The sequence below is a fragment of the Halichoerus grypus genome, chromosome 4 (genome assembly GCF_964656455.1).
Source record: "Halichoerus grypus chromosome 4, mHalGry1.hap1.1, whole genome shotgun sequence".
NCBI classification, from domain to species: Eukaryota; Metazoa; Chordata; class Mammalia; order Carnivora; family Phocidae; genus Halichoerus; species Halichoerus grypus.
Genome location: NC_135715.1, coordinates 190207482 through 190212879, shown reverse-complemented (window position 1 = coordinate 190212879; position 5398 = coordinate 190207482). Strand labels below are relative to the sequence as shown.

Here is a 5398-nt window from a genome sequence, read left to right as displayed (position 1 = left end):
ACACAGGTCACTGTCATTACCATTGCGGGTGCGGGTGGAGCTGGTGTTTCTGCGCAGGTCACAGCTCTGCTGGGGATGTTAGAGTTCCCAAGGTGAAAGGATGTAAATAGAGGAGTTTCTGTATACTGAGCAGAACTGAACATTCTCTGTGAAAGTGGGAAGCGTGGTGAATAGGTAACAAGAGATCTAGGTAGATGATAGAAGATAATAGGCAGATGGATAGATGATAGACAGGCAGAGGATTGACAGACAGCCCGGGGTCAATTGCAGGAGGAGAGCCAGGTGTCATCACACTTCTGTGAAAATGACTTGTCCCTCGCCTGCCTCCTCAGGGACCTTCGGACTCATGCACCTGATCAAGTCTCCCCTCCTGCTGCCGGAAAGCCCAAAACCACATCGAATCTCTCCTCCGGCAGGTGTAAGGACCCTCATAGGCTGCGTCTCGGGTGCTGACTTCAGTCCTGGATCCCCTCATTTTATTGTTTTTCTTTTCCCTATAGTTTTTGTTTTAATTTAGTCTGCTGTTTATCTTTATGACCTGTGTTTTTAAAAAGGGGGATGGAGTTGGGAGGTGCGGGCGGCAGGTGGGCTAGAACACGGGGCCAAGGAAGATGGCAGGGTGAGAGAGAGGTCCCTGTCCAACAAATGTCCCATTTTGCCCAAATCCACACAATCTGTGTTGGAGCTCACCAAATCACGGCAAGTCTGTCACCAGGCCTCTGAGGTGAGCTCAGCGCTCCCCCAGCACATTGCGAGGGATAAAAGGAGTCTCCCTGGCTCTGGCAGGCAGTAAGATCTGAAGGAAAAAGGAACACTCTTTTCTGAGCCTGTTGCTCCCACGGAACCTTCCATATCCTCTCCATCTCCTCCCAGACACGGGCGAAGCGGGGGTCACAAGCCCAGGCCTGTCAGAGCCCGAGTGGAGGGCCGAGCGTGCTCTCTGCTCTCCCCAGACAGCACACTGTGGCCTCCGGGGAGTCTTCCAGTTGACATCAGGAGGCTAAGTCCTTCCCCCACTTGGAAGCCAAGTGCCCAGTATGGAAAAAGAATTGAAACTGTGATTTAGAGTTTTGCAACCAGCCTTTTACAAACAAAAGGGTGATGCACAAGCCACTGGGAACTCAGTAGCCCCCTTCGCCTCTGCTCATAAGAAAGAAATACTAATATTTACTGAATCCTTTCAAACATAACCCCACGCCATGTTTCCTCAGTGGCTGCATTTGCAGATGCATTAACTAGGATTCTTCCTACATAGATGTGATATTTATTAGCCACGTGGATAAACGCTACAGTTCAAAGCACCTCATCACGCAGCGATTGTGCCCAACCAATTGGTGTTTTTTTATGTATTTATATCCCGCTGCTTGGGGCAGCTGTTCAGTCCAGGCAGCTGGCTTTATGGTTTGAGCTGAGGGGCAGGGAGAAGCAGGGAAGAGGGCGGTTTTGGAGCCGGCTACATGGGACACCACTGGTTGTCGTCATCGGAAGCGTGGACATGTTGCCCAACTTCTCTGAGCCTCGTCACGTGAGTAATATGCCGATAGTGCACATTTCAGAGGATTTTTGTGAGAACTAAGAAGGAGTCTGTGAAATGTCTGTGAGTAGGTGTCCAGTGAATGACAGCATCTTTGTTCCTTCCAATGGGTGCAGATTCTGTGCTCAGTGTCCCCTTATCCAGAGAAGTGGCAGGACTTCCCCAAGATTCCATGGCCAGGGAGGGACTGAGGCCTGAGCTGGGCTCCATGGACCCTGCCCTGCGGATTCAGAATCTGAGCTCTTTGCTTCTTGAGGAGCCCATGCAAACAAGGGGTCTTGGTGAGTTGTGGACTCTGCCCTACAATGTGCTGGGGGAGGGAGACGCAGTGTGCCAAGTGCAACGGACAGGGTGGGGATAGAGACCGTGCCCGGAAAGGGAGGCAGGCCTGCCTGTGAGGGTGCCGGGGGTGACGTGGTCCCAGAGGGGCTGAGGAGCGTGGGGAGAGGGGTGGGGAGGCACGCCCAAGAGTCTGGGGCGTCCACAGCATCCCCCAGGCTCGGCTGCAGGAGCTTCTGGGAGCCTGCACACAACTGCGTAGTGTGCAAGGCCCGTGTGCTCCCTGCACACACAACAGGCTGTCGGGCCAAAGCTGGATGGCCCGGACAGAGTTGAAGCTATTTCAAGAACTGTCTTTGATATATAAGAGCTGAGGTCTGGAAACTTCTAGAAGAGGCAAACGCCTTGCCCAGTGTGACAGCTTCTGAGTTATGTTCTTTGGCAGCCGACCCTCTGTAGTCGATCCAGACACGCCACCACCCAGCCCTAACGGCTCCAGCCAGAGCAGCGACCCAGTGGAGGGATGACGCTGCACTTGGGCGGCCCGAGGGTTCCGTGGAAAAGCCATTCCCATGGCAACAGACCCTTTACCAAAGGAACGGTGTGAGGTCACTTGGGACAGAAATAGAACCGTTTTCACCTTCTTTGCTCCAGGATAAAGGGACTTGGTGTTTCTGTCAGTCGGCAGAAAAATAAGAAAGACTCTCTGCATTTATGAATGAGGATAATTATGTAAAATTCTTACTGCGCTTACGTAGCTGAACGTCTTTCCAGAGAAAGTTGTTAATTGTTTATTGCAGAGGAAGTACAACGACTGAGCATCAAAGAAAAACAGGATTTCTGATCTATCAGCTGAAAAACAATTTAATTGATGGAAATAAAATCTGCAAATCTGAGAACAGCATAATTTGTTTGCCGTAATTATGCAAATGTTGTCTGTCCCTGCCCAAGCTAGTCACTCCGTTTATAAAGCAGTGGAGGCAAAGACTATTTTTAACAATGTTTTTCTTATACAAATAGTAAATATTCTCTGAGGAACTCTGGAAGAATAGAAGAGAGCATAAAGAGAAAATAAACTCTGGCCCAGAGTCCACGGCTGATCCTCAACTCCAGGTGTCATCGTGATATCCCTCCTTTTATTCTGCGTTCTGTGTTCTTGGAAAAGTGTAGTCATTTATATGATTCTTCATTTTTCTTCTCTTAAGATGATACCCTGGATATTAATATTATGACTACTCTTCATTCTGTGTTTAAACAAAACTGTAAGAGTTTATACTTCCGAACAAAATTAAAATATGATCATTCTATTACAGTAATTTATAAATTGTGTGCTTTTCTTCAAACAGCATTTCATTAAACTGCTTATAGCCTATCACCCAACCACAGCCAGCATCCATATGTGGTGTAAAAGCTTCTAGCGTGTGTCCATGTAAGGATGTGTGGGAAGCACACTGCAACATGACTCATACCATGGATGCATGCACTTTCATGGCTTGGCTCTGCAGTTATATATTTACTTTGGGGGGCATTCCAACTTCTCATTATTATAACAGGGAGGTGATTAAGAACTACGTCTGTGTGATGACTGCCCCTTCCCATAATTTCCCGGAAGCCTTCAGAGAGGCCACCGGGCATGTGATCAGATTTTCTACAGACTGAAACCTTGTTACTCTCTCCGAGCAACAGAGATACTTCTCCTCTACATCTCTGCCCACCAGGGGGTTCATGAATCTTCTTTTCATGTTTCACCTAGTAGTTCGGAAATTCTAATCCTAATTATTTTAAATTCAGTCTTTGGTAAGTTAAGTTCAAACACTTCTTAATATATTTATTGGCCCCTTGAATTTCTTCTTTGTAATTCCTTAAATATTTCCCCTTTTCTTTATATTTATCCTTTTCTTAGTGATTTGTGAATGTTTCAAAACATTAAGAATATCAAACCTTTGCTGTGTACTTTGGACAATTTCTTCCCACTTGTTATTTGTCTTTAAACTTGATTATGGTGTTTCTAGATATGCAAAGTGTTTTTACTTGATGTAGCAGATTATTCCCTTGATGGTTTTTGCTTCAGGTTTTGCTTAGAAAAGTCTTTGCTACCCTCGGATATTATAAGTCAACAAATTCTTCCTTAGTGATTTATGCTTGTATTTTAATCCATTTAATTTAATTTATTTTAAGGCAGATAGAGAAGCAAGGACCTAATCTGTAGGTCTAGCGTGAATGTGGCACCTTTTTTGGCAAACAGTTTTCCTGGTAGTGTCCTTTACTTGTCAGTTCCAAGGACCACATTTCTCTTTTCTGTTTATATGGGGAAAGAATTCACCCCCAAATCATGGAGCCCGTGTGAACGGAGAGGTGCTGAAGACACGCTGTCTGGTCCCCGCAACCCTGCACGTACCTCTTCTGGGGTGCAGGGCGGGAGGCGGAGGCCGATTCGGGGACCCGTGCCGACTCTCGCAGAGATTCGACTCTCACGGCACCTCTGACAAGCTGTGTGGCTTTGGGCAAGCTGCCTACTTTTCTCAAGTCCAGTCTCATGGACAAAGACGAGGCGCAGACCACAAAGTTCTCAGGTTCCCTGGGTCCCTACAGACCCTGGACGCTGGACACAGCGGCGCTGCTCGTGTGGGCGGGTGGGGCTTGGCTCTGCATGTGCCAGGCCCCAGGGAGTTAGTTGGTGGATCCTCTGCCCTGTGAGTCAGCTCTGTGGTGTGGACGCCAAAACCAGTAGCTGCAGAAGGCTGGTGTGAAAGTCTGCTCAGAGGATGCGCTGACGGCTGCGCGGGTCCCGCAGGGGAGCGCCACCCCGCTCCAGGGACCCGAGCCTTTGCTTGACCCCAGGCCTTACTCTTCCAGGAAAGGGTCTCAAACAGGGGCCTGCAGGTCCCATCTTGCTCTAAGTTGTATTTATTCCGCCTAGACTTGGTCTGCATGATGGGGAGTTTTGTTGGTTTGGTTTATCATTAAATTAGTTGCCAAGGTTTAAAAATCACAAAAATCTTGATGTCATGTTTCTCTTTAAAAACTCGCAAAGTCCTACAGACACTGAGCCAAGGTTCCAGCACATCCCCAAGGGTTTGGTTAGTGGGACAGGGGTGTTCTTTCGCCACAGTCCCCACCATGCTCTACCGCTTCCCAAAGTGTTCAGCTGTCACTGATTGTCATTCATATGCCGCTTCTCTTGTAGTAAAAGGGGGAATGAGGTATTTCTTATATCCTTCCTGTGCCCTATTGAAAATGCAAAAATAAAAACAAGAAGACTGTAGTTTCCAAGAGGAAAAATTAGAGCAAACCAATGGATGTGCAAAGGTGGAAAAAAAAATGCTATATGGTTACTTTGCAAACAAAGCACGTCCGTTCCAAATGAATTCAAACTAAGACATTATTATGAAACATAAATATACATAGTAATAAGATCTATGAGCAATATAAGGAACACAGGCATGGTGGAAAATTTAGTAAATTATAAAAAGGAAACATTCCCATAGGCCTTTTTTTTTTTTTTTTAAAGATTTTATTTATTTGACAGAGACACAGCGAGAGAGGGAACCCAACAGGGGAAGTGGGAGAGGGAGAAGCAGGCTT

General features: G+C 47.0%; 1 long non-coding RNA gene across 2 annotated transcripts; it reads left to right on the top strand.

Annotated features, from left to right (window-relative positions):
* Positions 1-1541: 1541 nt before the first annotated feature.
* LOC118518576 (uncharacterized) lies at positions 1542-3129 on the top strand. 2 transcript variants are annotated; one of them, XR_013446810.1, is made up of 2 exons: positions 1542-1815; positions 2834-3129. It is a non-coding gene; the product is annotated as an uncharacterized LOC118518576 (long non-coding RNA). The 2 variants fall into 2 exon arrangements; XR_013446811.1 differs by having other exon boundaries at positions 2614-3129.
* Positions 3130-5398: the final 2269 nt, after the last annotated feature.